A 15802-nucleotide genomic window follows, 5' to 3' on the forward strand; every position below is an offset into this window, starting at 1 on the left:
GCGACAACAAGCGACAAGAGACAACAAACAACAAACAACAGCAAACACTTGAGCGCATTCGCTGGCAACCAGTTTCGGGCTGAAAACTGAAAATAAATTAATTTAATGGCCGCAATGCCAACGAAATGCAAATAAAAATTAATATAAAATCAAAATCAAAATCAAAATCGAAAAAAAAAATATATAAATTTCTACTTATGCAAAGCAGAAATATTGCTCAAAGTGGGCACCGCTGTTGGCGACCCTAAAAGCATGTCACAATATCTGCCCAAAAATAATAATAAAAAAAAAACGCTAATCAAAAGATAAAAAAAAAAAAAAGTATACAGAAGGCGCAGCCGCAGTCGCAGTCGCATTCGAACGCCAGTTACATTAATTTATATATATATATATATATAGTTTTTTTCTTGCTCTTTGATAGGCATTTTTATTATGCAAAACATGGAAAATACTGAATTTTTAATCGATCGGCCAACTATAACTTAATTTCGATTTGGCTTAAATACAGTGCGGACGTTGATCTTCGACAGCGACTGTTGCCGGGCTCTTCTTTTTCTTTTTCTTTTTTTTTTGGGGGCGTTCGCGTGCGCCGTGTATTATGAATACTGTCCGATATCGGATATATTGTCGATTGGGCGATTGGGTGATTTGGGCAGCGCATTAAACAATATGCGACAATCAAATGGAATTCATGAGCATTCAATGAATTTTTGTTTCGTACCACACAAAAGGGCTCAACTCTCTTCGGTTTTTTGGTTTCATTATTGTACAGAAAAGAAAAAAAAATTGGCTTTACGTAAGGCCCTTGAACGTGCAGCGCTCGTTAACTTACAGACAAAAAAAAAAAAAACTTAAAAAAAGCGGTGAAATTTTTTTTTTTTCTCCTCAACTGATTGTTTCTGTCCGCGTGGCCGAATGTGTGCGCTTTTTATTTACCTGTAACGACATAAATACTTTTGTCAGTCAGTCACTTAGTCACATAATAGCCGGGGCCAAGAGCCAACAGCTGATTGCCGTCGATTGTCGCCGAGGCTTGGCATAACCAGCGGAACACTGAACACTGAACACTGAACCTTGAACATCACAAGAGGCCCGAGACCAGAGACCAGAGCCCAGAGACCAGATACCCGAAACCCACTAGCCGAGCCCCAAGACTCCGGGAGCCGAACTGAGAATTACGTTTATGTCAATAGGATCGTATGCCAGACGCACACACACACACACACACACACACACATAACTCAGTGTCTTATGCAACTTTTGCACTTAGTTAAGTTGAATTCGAATCGGTTAGGCACAATATATATACATATATATTGGGCCAGATGGTTATGGAATATGCGACAGCGAGTACGAGTCAATATACAAAATAGTTTGTTAAATAACTCGCAGCGCTCATTTTGCTTTGTTATTGCCTTTTACAGTCGTGACATTTACATTTCCGACAACATCAGAACGATATTCACACTATTTGAAACCACTGAGAAGCGTGAAAATAGGGTAAAGTATTCCATAAAGTATATTAGAAATGTTAGCTCGACTTGAATTTATGATAAATTATAATTACAATCTTTATACTTAAGATAACAAAGTATATTTTAGTCAAAAATTGAAAATAGTTTTATTCGAAACCCAGCAAGACGTGTACTTCAAGCAGCCACTGTACTATTTATTGTCGGCAAGCGCATTGGGTACATGTCCGCATAGTTAATTTCTGCTAATATTATCACAATCTATTTAATCTAACTTAATTTTATAGCATACTTTTGAGTTAGTCACTGGGAAAAATTAGCTTAAGGGTATTTGCAAGGCGCATATGCATGTTCGCAATTGTGTATGACATATGATGTGTATATTCATTTAAATGACAGTTGGGTCTACTCTAAATAATACTTAATGTTTGGAATGTAAGTTAATGTTTGTTGAGCGAATAATATATAAATATTAATCAGAGTATTGCATATACGATAGCGAGCATAACGAGAACTATCGCATGTCCGATAGTTCTCAGCACGAATGCACGAGTACTCACAAGTATTTGTTGGATTACTAGACCAATTGTTGTAAAGAAATGTAATTTAATGTTTGTTGAGCGAAGAATATACAAATAATCACCAGAATATAGACATGCGATAGCCAGCATAACGATAACTATCGCATGTCCGAATAGTACTCGCTGGAGTATCACGAAAATGAATTGTTTCGTGAGTGCAAGAGTGAATGAATGCACGAATACCTTGACACGATGTCAACAAGTGTCCGTCGACTTGTTGTTGGTTGTTTATCAGATTCACTTATCGCGTGGTCAGCTCAACTCAATGTTCTTCTAGTGTAACGCGCGCGACAACGTGCTTACTGTAACCTGAGAAGGCACAACAAACACACACAATCACACGCACACATAGGTATACATATATGTATGTAGCTGTGTCTGTGTGTGAATGCGAATTTCGATTCGAGTATTTTGTGAAATCCTACAGGCCCCTGGTTTCCCACCAGTTCCGATCACGTGGTACACCCACTGGTGGTGCTAGCTAAAACCCCGCACCACCACCCCCCCCCCCTTCCACATTAACCCCTTCATACCCCACTCACCTGTCCACATATCACTCAAAGGGGCGCTCAAATTACCAGCTCGACGATGCGCAGTTTCAATATTTGTCGTTGGCGCGCAAACAAGCCAAGCTTTTTGACCAACTTTTGGCAGACTCGTACGAGTGAGTGCACTCGTGCAAGCACCCGGTACGGTTATGTGGGTACTCGCACTTGAAATCGCATTCATGCTGCTGATAAGCATCGCCAGCGGAAAAGCAGGCGCCAAAATAAACTAAATAAATGAATACAACAAAGAAATGAGAAAAAACTTTTGCAAAAATGATAAATGAACAACAACAACAGCAAAAATAAAAAGAAGAAACATAAAATGACAAAAAGAACAGGCGGCCAGTGAAATTATAAACATTTGTTTATTTATTGCGTGCCTTAATTTTGATTATTATCGAACGTGTTGCAAATCGGTCGTGCGACTTTCGTTTCATATTCCGTATATTCGCATTCACTCGACGGTTTTTTTTTTATTACTCCTCTTTTTTTTCATTTTTGGTCTCGTGCGAACACTTCAGGATGCGATCTACACAATGATATGGATCTTATACCCTGTGAAAATGAGTAAAAAGGCAATGGGAAAGTAGCGCGAAAGTAAAATATTCCCGATTCTAATCAAAACAACAAACTCAAAAACAACCACATCTGGTAGTGCATAGGCTCTCGAATACCCTATGTTGCACGTCAAATGGGAAACCCTGTAAGTTTTAAAAATTAGTAAAGATTCAATAGAAAAGTGCGAATACATGTCGAATACATCTCCGAATCTCTCCTGCACAACAAGCCCAGAGACAACCACATTCGGTAGTGCATACCATCTCGTATACCCTATGCTATCTTGAAAAATGGCTATAGGAAAGTGCGAAACGAGGCCAGAGACAATCGGTGTATTGGCTCTCGAATACCCTATCTTATCTTGTTCTCCGAATGGGAAATCCTGTAAGATTTAAAAAAAAAGTAACACAAGAATCCCAGAGACAAAATGGTTTGGTAGTGCATAGGCTCTCGTCTACTCTGTTCTATTCTTGCCTCCAAAAGGGAAACAACAAATCAATTACAGCGAAATTGTCTTAAAATACTCCAAAAACATCTTTGCAACATTGTCAACATGAAAAGGTATCGTATTACCAGGGGCAGCTTTGAAGACACACGAGAATGGAAGATAAAAAAAGGCAGTTAGCAAAATAATTATTTTATTTTCGTGCCAGAAACATATATGAATTGAGATTGAAGTGTTCCAAATGAAAAGTTTCCATTTCCTTGCAACGTTTTCCTAATTGTTTGCAGCAATCAAATGTTCAAATATAATTTGGCAGAATCTATATTTAAATTTAAATTGATATATTAAAACTTTAGTCTAGAAGTTGATATGGAATTACGGAAGCAATTAAAATCAATTGAAAACTTAATTGTAGTCCAATTGAAATAATAGTTTTATCTAAGTATGATATGCATTAGCTAACCGAATGTTTCGATTGACTAATGTGTTTCATTTCTTTGGTATATTTAAATACAAATTTCAACCAAACTATGAGCATGTCAGGCTGATAATGATGGGTCCAAGTAGGCAAAGACAACGAATTGATAAATTGATGACGATTGCGGAGAAAGTCTCGCGCGCAACCGATGCGTGCCCCTCCAGCCACGACCGAGTCGACTCTATGGACGACGACATCGACATCGACAACTCCAACGGCGATGACGGACCCAGCGGCTCCGACCAGCTGAGAGCTCAGACCTGAGAACTGTGAAAAGTTCAATAAACTTGTAAGTTTGCCAAAAAAAAAAAAAAAAAACCGAAAAAAAAGTAAATAAAACCAAAAACCCAAAAGCAAACTTTAGCAGCGATGCCGGCAGCAACGGCCGCGTCGACAGCAACAGCAGCGGCAGCAGCAGCAGCAAGCAACGTGCAACGTTTGTGAAAGCAACCAAAACGCCAAATTGTAAGTGCGTTTGCGTTTGCATTACGATGACATCGACGCCGTCATCGTCATCGTCCATCGATGCCGATGCCATGCAAACGTGGCCGCAGCAGCGGCAGCGGCAGCCCCGGCAGAGGCCAACATACAGAGAGAGACAGGCAATGCTGCCGGCGCTAGCGTTCACGCTGCTGCGGCTCTTGTTGCTGCTGCTGTTGCTGTTGTTGTTGCTGTTGCTGTTGCTGTTGCCATCGCGGCCGCAGTCAGCGTCTGCGCGGCAGCGTTCGTTGACTTAACGCACTACTAACTCAGTGCCACAGTCACCGACTTTTGAAATGTGTGTTGTAAATACACACACACACACACAAGCACACACAGGCACGCACACACACACACGGGCGCTCAAGTGCTGCTTCGCTGTGTGTATGTTTCATTTTTCACCATTATTTATGCTAATGATAATATTCACGTTGTTGCTTTTGCTTTTGCTTCGGTTTTGCCTCTGTTTTCTTGTATTTTGTTGTTGTTTGTTTTTTATTGCCACACAAATACAGCCATACGCAGCCACATAGATAGTCTTAGATGATATATGCATGTAAAATTTGGAGCATTTTTTTTTCTTTGATGTGTTTATCGCAGCTTCTAACTTATTAATTGATATAATTAGCGCGTTAATATATCAAATATATACAAAACTAATTGGTTCTTTGGGTCAGTTTGTCACTTGATTGCAGCACGGCAACACTTGCAATTATACATGAAATTTAGCAACAGCAACGGCAACAACTTCAACTGCAACTGCAACTGCAACGGCAACTACAAGTGCAACTGCAACTGCAACTATTGCAATTGCTTGTTGTTGCGCGTGGAGGCTGCATACGGAAGTCTTCCATGGGCCACATAAGAAGCAGCAGCTGCTGCTGCTGCTAAATTGTTGGTATGGAAGTGAAAGCATCTCCGAAAGTTGTAAAATATGAATGTGCTGGGGATCAGCAGCAACAGCAACAGTCGCAACAACAGCAGCAGCAGTTGTCCGTGTTCGTTGACGCGCCGTGCTTGGCCATAGCCGAATTTTGTTACGCTACACAGCCACAGCAACTAACTTTAACTAACTAACACAGCAACAGTAATTTATTCTAACTAACTAACTTTAATTCAGATGCATATAGAATTATCACTTATTAAAACATTTGCGCGTGTTCTTTACTTTACCTTACTTTTCTTTTCTTTACTTTATTATAGTTTTTAATTTATGTTGAGTTTATTTATTTTTAGTTGTTTATTTGTTATTAAAAATAATGCAAATATTTTATTTTAATTTTATTAAAGCGCAAAGTTTTGATTATAAGAAAAAACTCAATTTCTTCCAGGCCCAAGCACAGCAATACAATAAAACTTAGGAGCCTGTAAAACAAATTAAATCAAATACATTTAAATGGTAATTCCAACAATTAAACCAACTTTCATATAAGAGTTCGGTATATTAAAAACTGTTAAATTAAAAATATTATCTTTTATGTCAAGAAGGAATTTAGAAATAAATCTTAGTCAATTTTTTCTATACATTGAATCTTTTATAAAATAGTAATAAAATAAAGTATTATAGAAAAGTCTTTTAGCAATAATTAAAAAAAACCAAGTGAAAACGTTGCAGTTGGATTGAACCGACCGCGCAATACTCTATTCGCAGCTAAGTTGCAAAGAGTTCTTCTCGATTATTAAAAAAAATGATTGGAATTTTAACATTTATGCAAAGGTTACAGCAAATAATGATTTCTGATCATTGCAAACGCCGCAAAGCTTATTTTTGGCTTGATTTTAAAGCACAGTAATTGAGCTCTCTCGCACCTAAAAATAACATATATAGAAAACAATATTGAAGAATATATATGTTAATGCTGGTTTTGGCGACCTTTTCATTTTTTAAATCCTAAGCTAGCTCGAAGTCCGGGCGTCTAGTCAGCAAAATAAAGATTTTGAAGAATATTCAGATTTGATTGTTAGACGGCTGTACATAATGTACATAAACATATGTATCAGATGTAAACATCATGTACATAAACATATGCATCGGATGTATTAGATGTATCTGCAGCTAGTTTTGAGCTCATATATATAAGTGTAAATGAACGTAAGTATTATGAACAAGTCGAGTAAACAGAAGGAAGAGAAATTCATACTACTCAATACCTCATTTATTTTCAGGCTCTGCTCTTTCTCCAAATTCAATTCAAATGCCATTTGAATGATGTAACAAGACCCCAAATACCACCCCCCCACCCCCCCTCACGAATTCTTGCACCAGCAGAAGCCAAAAATGAAAATATAGATATATATATATATAGGTAATATATAACTGCAAATGGCAGGGCCAGTTGCCCCGGGTCTACATGCATAGTGCTAACAATTGGTTGTATAGATTTTGGCGTTAAAGAAAGCCCCGGCCATAGGCCTTTACAAAATTACAAATGAGTCAAAACTTGGTGCTGGCCAAGAAGGCAACGGTAAATTTGGCCAAACAACCGTAATACGGCAAGCAAACAGCCAACAGACAACCGACAACCGACAACCGACAACGGACAACGGACAACAAACAACGTACAGCAAAAGCGACGCGGCTCGACAACTTTTTAATTGCCCTCAAAAGCAACTCCAAAAACCTAAGAAGCAACACACTCGAGACGCTCGCATGGGGTATCGCCATCGTCATCGCCATCGCCATTGTCATCATCATCATCATTTGACTTTAAATGCCAGCCCAGAATCGTAGACGGGCCCTCAAAGCAGGCGGCAGCAGCAGCAACAACGGCAACAACGACAACAACGACAACAACGACAACGACAACGCAACGGCTCAAATAGGCCGTAAAATTTCTTTTTGCTGCTGCAGATTCTGCGCGCAACAGCAACAGCAACAACAACAACAACAGCAACACTTTACAAGCTGTCTGAGTTTTTGTTTAATTTTAACGTCTTTTCTCATACTTTAGAAAGTTTTAATTTTTTTTTCCACATACATATATATATATATATATATATATATATACACTTTTTTTGCATTGAATTATTCTGGCTAAAAACAAACTATTTAAAAATAAAAAACAAAAGTCCTGAAAGTAAAAGTACTAAATAGACTACAAACGAGGCGACACGTGCCGACAGCAGCAGCGGCAGCAGCGTTTTTTATTACATTTTTATTCGAATTTGAATACAAGTAGGTGAAATGTCATTGAACTCGCAACCGCAACAGCAACGGCAACGGCAACGGCAACGGCGAACGACTAGAAGCCAGCAGCAATGACGCCGACGGCGGCGCAGCAAATAGCAGCAGCAGCAGCAACAGCATCAGCGACAGCAGCAGCAGCAGCAACAGCTTAATGAATGTTGCCTGCTGGCACGACAACAGCAACTGCAACAGCTCGAATTGCACATGTCCTGGCAACTGTTGCTGCTGCCACTGGCAGGCAATATGTTGCACTTGATTTGGCATACATTCAAGGCATTTCATTAGCAGCAGCAGCAGCGCCTGCTGTTGCAGCTGCAACAGTTGCCAGCCGAGTGCTACGCACACGTCTCCACAACATGACGACGCGCTGGCGAATGGCGCGCGTTGGCTGCGACGGCTAATCGCAAGTGATAAGAGCAGCAACTGCAACCAGCTCGAACATGTTTGAGACAAAATGGCTGAAAAGTGCTCAAAGATGCAAAAGAGACACAGCGAGAGGGGCAATGCAATGGAGAGAGAGCGAGCTAAAGAGAGAGAGAGAGAGAGAGAGAGAGAGCGAGCGAGAGGAAGCGAAGCGAAGAGCAGAGAGTGTGCGCGCCAAGGCCCGCACAGCTGATCGCAGGTCGCGAGTCCCACGCTGCGTATGCGCTACGCGAAACGCCAAAATGCCACAAAGATGGCCACAAAAGTAGGGCACAGCCTAGAGCCGGAGCCGGAGCCGGAGTCAGAGTCGTGCTGGTTAGGTAAGAGGCAAGAGGAAGCAGCAGGCAAAGCCACATCCGCCTCAATGTCAACGAGCGCCCCTCGTGTCCCACATTTTGAGATTTGGCACAGCAGCAAAAAGAAAACTTTGCCATATGCAAAACTAATGGAGAGTGCAGCCGCACAAGGCGGATGTTGCAGCGACGTCTCTTGTTGTTGCTGTAATTTATGCATGCAAAGTTCATTAACATTTCGCAACGGGCGAGCGGGGGCCCATCAAGCCGCAATCGACGGCGACGGCGACGGCGACGGCGACGGCGACTGCTGCTGCTGCTGCTGCTGTTGCCTTCACTTTACATAGAGATTCAAATGTTCTGCTTTCGCTCTGCAACATTTCAGCAGCTTTAATAACATGTCCATGCCAAGCCCGCACGGCCCCCGCCTCCTCGCTCGCTTTGAGCGCTCTCGCTCAGCAACAGCAAGCCCCCCCCCTCGCTCGTTTGCTCTGTGTCGCTCAGAATCATTCGTAAATTGCAGATATTATAATATCCGTAGGAGTAGAAAGTTGGTAATCAATCAAGTGTAAGATAACTTTCGCTCTGCTTGCAAATTGTTGCAAGTTTTCTAGCAAGTTCGTTGCCTAAGTCTTTCGTATTTGCGGCCCGTGACAGTGAAAATTCCGGAAATTCATCAGAATATGGCTCACATGCATTTCACCCAAACAACATATACTATTATTATGCACACAATATTTATCACAATTTCTATAAATACTTGTCACGATATAGAGTTTATATCTTCAGAACTTAATTTGTATTTATTTAAATTTAATTTGAATTTATATATTGAAATTTTTCAGTTTAGATTAACAGGCTGGGAATTCTAAAAGGTTAAACGGTTAAAATAAAATTTTTTTGATATATTTAAATATTATTGAATTGGAAATTATATATTTAAACTTATAATTTTAGATTTTCAAAAACTAAATTTTTTTGATATTTTTATAATTTATTATAAGAATTGTATATTCAGAGTTTATATGACATGGGAATTATATACATATATATATATATATATATATTAATAAATAAAAAAATTATTTTTTTCTTTATTAATTTATATATAAGGTTGAACTTTTAGAATAAAATCGATTGGAATTTTTCGTGATATTCAAATATTATCAGAATTTTATATTGATATTTAAAATTAATTGGAATTTATATATACATTTTAAATTTGTTGAAAGCTGCAAATTTCAAGGTTAAATTATTAGAATAATCTCGATTTCAATTTTTTTAATATATTTAAATATTATCAGAAAGTATATCAATCGTTAGAATACATTTCATTTATATTTTACGTGTCTATACTTTATTTTTTTGAAGAAACCTTTATAAGAACAAATAAATACTTTGAAAATACTTTAGAGCTAAAAACTGGAATGTCAAAGATACACTCCATATATCCTATATGATTTACATCGTGTTGTTTAACAAATATGCTCGTAATATATGATGGTCAAAGCTGTTTTTGGTGAAGCGATCATTATTATGTATTATTACAGAATTTATATTTTTGCTGGTGAAAAGTGGAAGGCAAAAAGCTAAAAAGGTGCCCACAACATTCATTCATGGAAATTATAATCTGCTTAACATATAAAAGGACCAAGAATATAAAATATAAAAAATATATTTTGTGCCCTAAAGTGAATAGAATAGAATCACAATCCTTGAATAGAAAATAAATAAATCGAATTATTGAATAATATACAAATCGCCTCAGTAAATAAATATTTGTGTGTACTTACCTGCAACTGCATACCATATAGATTATTGTGCATTTCTCGAAGATTGTGGAGCTGGCAATTAATGCAGATTGCAGAGTGCAGCAAGTTGTGCGATTTGTGGCACACATCGATCATATGCCACAAAGGGGCTGTGTGTGCGACAACGGCCAGCATACTTTCGCCAATTGCGTAGAGTGAGCAGCGGCAACTGCGAAAACAAAAAGAAATAAATAAAATAAATAAATGAGTTTCCCCAATTAAACTTAAGTTAAAATGACGATAGAAATTTCTTGGAAAAAGTCTACCTGCCAAGATCAAGCCAGACGAGCAGCCACCAGGTGGCAGCAGGCAGCAGGCAGCCAAATGTCGCAAGAGCAAAAACGGCATAAAAATGGGAAGCAACTCGCGGTGGCAGCAACTCGCAAAAAAAAACAACTGCACAAAAAACCAAAACAAAACACAACGAAAATGGGTAAACTTGCAGAAGGCGCATAAAAAACCAAACAACCAAGCAACTTGCAACAATCAACAAACAACAACAACAACAATGATTGCAAATCATTGCCGCCAAAATCATGCAGTCTGTCATGGACGACGACGACGACGACGGCGGCAGCGGCAGCGGCAGCAGCAACGGCGACTGCGCGGCTGCGACTGCTGCATCCACTACTGACACACTGACTCCATGTTGCGGCAAACTGTTGCATGTGCCTTGTTGCACTTGTTGTTGCTTGATGGCTGTTTTGATTTTTTTTTTTCTTTTTTCGCAAATTTGTGACCATGAACGTGAAACAAAAACAGCAGCAAAGTGAAAAATAATTGATTCCGGAAGGAAACTGCCTCAACTGGTTTTCGCTTTAGGATTTGTGGATTGTTGTTGATTTCATTTAAGCAAATGTCGTCGCCATGTTGCCGCTGCGCCGCAGCAACAGTTGCCGTCTGTTGTTTCACTTTGCATTTGGGTGTCGTAACAGTGAAATGTGCTGCCTTTCAGCAATTGATTTTCCGCACCGGTGAAATTCATCTTCAATTATTGTCACACATTTCTGGTCAATTATAAAGACACATAAAACATAAACAAGTAAGAGTGCGCCAGAGGGGCGTGCGCGACTAACAGATACCCTAACTAAGAGCTGCAAAAGATTTCGAGTTTCTTCGCAACGTACTCCGCTTGCGACTTTTTTTTTCAATTAAAATCCGGTGCTTAGAGTCCGATTCTTTTGCAGTTTTCAGAGCTTGGATATAACTAAGAGCTGGCATTGAAAGGATGTCAAGTTTCTTGAATGCATGAACTCATGCGTACGACGCTTGCTTCTGCTTCTCAATTATATTCGGTGCTTAGAGTCCGATTCTTTTGCAATTTTCAGAGCTTGCATATGACAGCAAACTGTGAGTGAGGCGCAAGGTTCTACGTTATTGATTTGCCTTACATTTTGATACGCAATGTCAGAAGGTATCCAAAGAGTAACATATTTCCAAACTCTTCCCACTAGACATATCAAACTTTGATATCAAACTCATAAATTATATATATTAGGATATATATTATATATATTATAAGTTACCAGCAGGACATGGCTAGATTTAGTCAGCTTGTCAACCTGCTCAAGATGGATGCATACATGCATACATTTACACAAGCCTATTATACCCTTTTGTTAGGGTATCCAAAAGTGGCCGCAACATTATATTTTTTATATTAGCTATTGCTACACTTTATTTGTTTTAACTGTTTTTTTTTTTTTGCTACTATTGCTGTCGATGCAGCAATAGTTGCTGCTGTTGCTGCTAATGTTGTTGTTACTGTTGTTGCTGCTACTGTTGTTGCTGCTGCTGTTGTTGCACTTGACATTCACTGTGAGGATTCAATGGTCGCTGATATGTTGATGACAGTTTTGTGTCAGCCAACGATGCGCATTGTTTTTACTATTATTATAGTTGTTGTTGCTGTCGTTGGCTGTTGCTGTTGTTGTTGTTGTTGCTGCTGCTGCTGCTGCTGCTGCAACAGCAACTGCAACTATTGCTGCGGCTGCTGCTGCTGTCGGCGCTAAAAGGAAGTGGAGAAATCTAAGCCAGTGGCCATACAAAATTAACAAGATGCCACAACTTTTGTTCAATGCAATATTTCTGGTCTCATCTTGACCAAACGCGGTGCAAATTGCTTTCGTTGTGGCAAAAGGTTATAAACAAAATTATTTTGGGCCATAAAGTATCTAGCGTCCAAAAGAATATACATATGTATGTATAACTGATACAAATCAAGGCACATCGATTAATTTTTGATTATATAGAATAAGAAATCCCTGACTTAATGCTTATATACAACCTTTATCTCTTATTTAACCTATTTGCCAATATGAGGTCATCCTGAGCCCTGGATGAAATAATATCTCGTCTTTGCGTAGATAGATCAGGAATTAAGATGATTTTGAAGAACTCATATGTAAATTATTTTGCGGCGACAATTTTATTTGGTATTTGAATTTTGAAGAAAGGAACTTCTCGCATCGAAAACCAACTAATTTCTATTGAATTTTCCATTTCATATATATTTACTAACTTCTGTTCTGCAATAACTATTTGCAAAAGCCTTTGTCTATGCATTCTGGCTGCACAGTGTAAGGCCGCAGCAGATAGCTGGAAATGTTCTTAGCGCCTGGGGGCAAGTGAATTCCGTTTAAAGGAAAACACTTGGCCTCGGGCTGGGCAGCATTCTGCATTGGACTTAAAAGCTGTTGCGGTGCTTGTCTTAAATTTGCAATCTTTGGCTGCGAAACTTTCTCAATTGAAAATTGCATTTGAGCGGCGGCAAAGGGGCAACGTCAGCGGCAGGCCGAGTCAGCGATTTCCCTCGAATTTTCCGCAGCACACAGCGAGCGAGCCGCTTGACTGGAGCTAAGACTAAAAGCTGGAGCTGGAGCTGTTGTTGTTGCTGTTGCTGTAATTGTTGTTGTAGCTGGAAGTCGTTGCCACCAGCCGTTGACCGAAAAAAGTATGTCAAGTTTTCGACAAAGATCAAGTACATCTCAGATAGTACGTCAAATGTTTTTTTTTTTTTTTGTTTACTGCTGCTGTTGATGGTGGTGCTGGTGGTGCTGGTGGTGCTGCAGGCGAGTTGCTGCATCCGCTGTTCGCCGGCCAATTCCAGTTGCCATGACCAAAATGTTCTCAATCTCACAACGTTTTGGCTTAGATTTTGGTGCAATTTTCTTGCGGCCAGCTGCAGTGAAAGTGCAGAAACAGCTAACTGGCAAATGCAGCAAATTTGTGGCACACACTCGCAGTTGCGATTGCGTTGCCCCAGCAACACACACAGCACGAAGGCCAATTACCAAGTGAACAACAATTTTAAATAAATATTCAAAACTAAACTAATCTTTAGCTAGAAAGAGCCATGTCTGAGCTGCCTGAACACACAAAGGGCTACTTGAGGCTATGAAAATCGCATAGAAAGGTCTTAATAAGCAGAGAAAGAAAGCACGTAATCTGCAGAAGTAGTTGTGGGGTAAGATAACGAGAGTCAGAGACGAACATATGCATCAATTTTATGGCACTTGCTGCCAATTACATTATATACACAATATTTATTCGATTAAACTTCTTGCAACAGCTTTAACCCTTGATAGACATGTCATGGAAATCTGAAATTGTCTTTAGTGTATGAGCTTAAGTTAATAGATGAAAATTAGTAATAGCAACAACAGCCAGTTCGATAGAAGCACGAGGTCAATGTGCCGCTATGGTCGGGGTCAGTGCGCCAACTGGTGGGCGTTTTGCGGCTAGCGGCTAGCGGCTATGGGTTCGGTCATCGGTGGCTACGGCTAGCATATGGCCGTACTTTGGCGACCTACATATTTAGGTTTCGTCTACACTGACCTACTGCTGAGAGTGCTGTGCGGGTCTGGGTCAGAGAAAGGGAGAACTTGTTTGTGGTAAGTGCTCACTTTTGCCACAGTCGCTTGGACAGCCGCTTGCAGTGATTGCTCAATCAAAGAAGGTAGCCAACCAAGACCAAGACCCAGACCCAGACCTGGCCAGCAATCAAGTTCAGCACTGGCCAAACTGACACCTGCACCAGCAATATCAGCAGCAGCAGCAGCGCGGCCATCAATCGACATCTGGCAAATACAGATACAGGTTCAAAGAACTTTTCGATCGCCCATTCACTGTCGCTGCTCGATTGTTGATTAGGCTTTCACGACGTCACCTGTCGACGTGAGCGCTTTAAATTCAAAACCGCTACTGGGACTATCTGAGAAGATTTCAAATTGTTAACCCAACAACTTACTATCTGGCTGCCCGACTAATTGTACCCTGCAAGTCAGAAGTCAAAAGCATATATTCCCAAGATATATCTCAAATTTTCGATAGGATGCCCTGAAATCTGTGCTTGAGAGCTTTGCAATTCAAGGTTGTGGTAAAAATTGTATCATACATAGATCAAAGATTAACCTTAGATTCGGTTCGGTTGAAAAGGTATTTATCCCCATATTTATAACATTTTCTTGACCTTGTTTAATCTAATCTGGGAAATCAGTTTTGTTTTGTCAAAGTTAAGAAAGTTGATAGCCTACAGCTTTGGAGATACATATTTTCCCCTTTATCCCGCTTGTACCATAAACTCAGCAACAATATTCAGATGTGCTTAGGCGCAGCCAACATAACTTTTGAAAATCACGAAATGCAGTGAATAAATCGTGAATTCAATAACATAAACGTCGCAAGACATATGCATGCATGCACTCGAATGCATCACAGCAAATGTTGCATGCAACTTTCCAAATAACATACAACTTTTGAGATGCCTGCGATCATGTTCTGACAGACCAGAGATGGGCACGTGCTTGCCAAATGTCACGGCACGAGCACGAGCACGAGTCGTAAATTGAAAGCACACACATCATTTCATGACACGTTTTTTATAGAGACAAAGTAGGTGGCATGTATTATTTATCTATGCATTTTTTCTGTATGGCATGCGAATTGCGTGTCGTGTCACGACACACGCCCATCTCTAATTCAGAGAGTCACAACCAAACGGCGCTCTGGTGACTGCGCTATTTTCATATGCGCACACTGTTGCCGCTGATAACCCAATATCCCAGTTAAATATGAAATCAAAAGCCGTAAAAGACAAGGGAATTTAAATACGCAGCGAGCACTGAAAGAGAGAGCACAAAGCCAATTACAACCAGAAACAAAGACAAAAACACAAAAATAACAAAAAAGAAGTCCCTTACTTCCCAACTCGAATACTCTACTTTCTAGTAACGTAATTATGAAATTTCATTTAAAAAAAATACCTGAGCTAAAGAGTTTGATGTTATGAAACACATTTCTACGTATAATGTTATTTTGTTGTAATTAAGCTGTTCTCTTCTATGATCATAAATTTATACGCCCAAATGGGAAAAGAAAAATTCTATAAAATTCTATTATTAAAAGAAAATGTTTCTCAATTTCACATTATCTTGCTTTAAAAAATCTTCTATTTAAAAAAAAATGAGATAAAAATATAAACTTTGAAAATTTTCTCAAATTTGCACTTATTTTTAAAAAAATGTT

The sequence above is a fragment of the Drosophila montana genome, unplaced genomic scaffold (genome assembly GCF_035044405.1).
Source record: "Drosophila montana isolate Dmon_TW-CO22-7 unplaced genomic scaffold, ASM3504440v1 contig_2178_1, whole genome shotgun sequence".
NCBI lineage: Eukaryota > Metazoa > Arthropoda > Insecta > Diptera > Drosophilidae > Drosophila > Drosophila montana.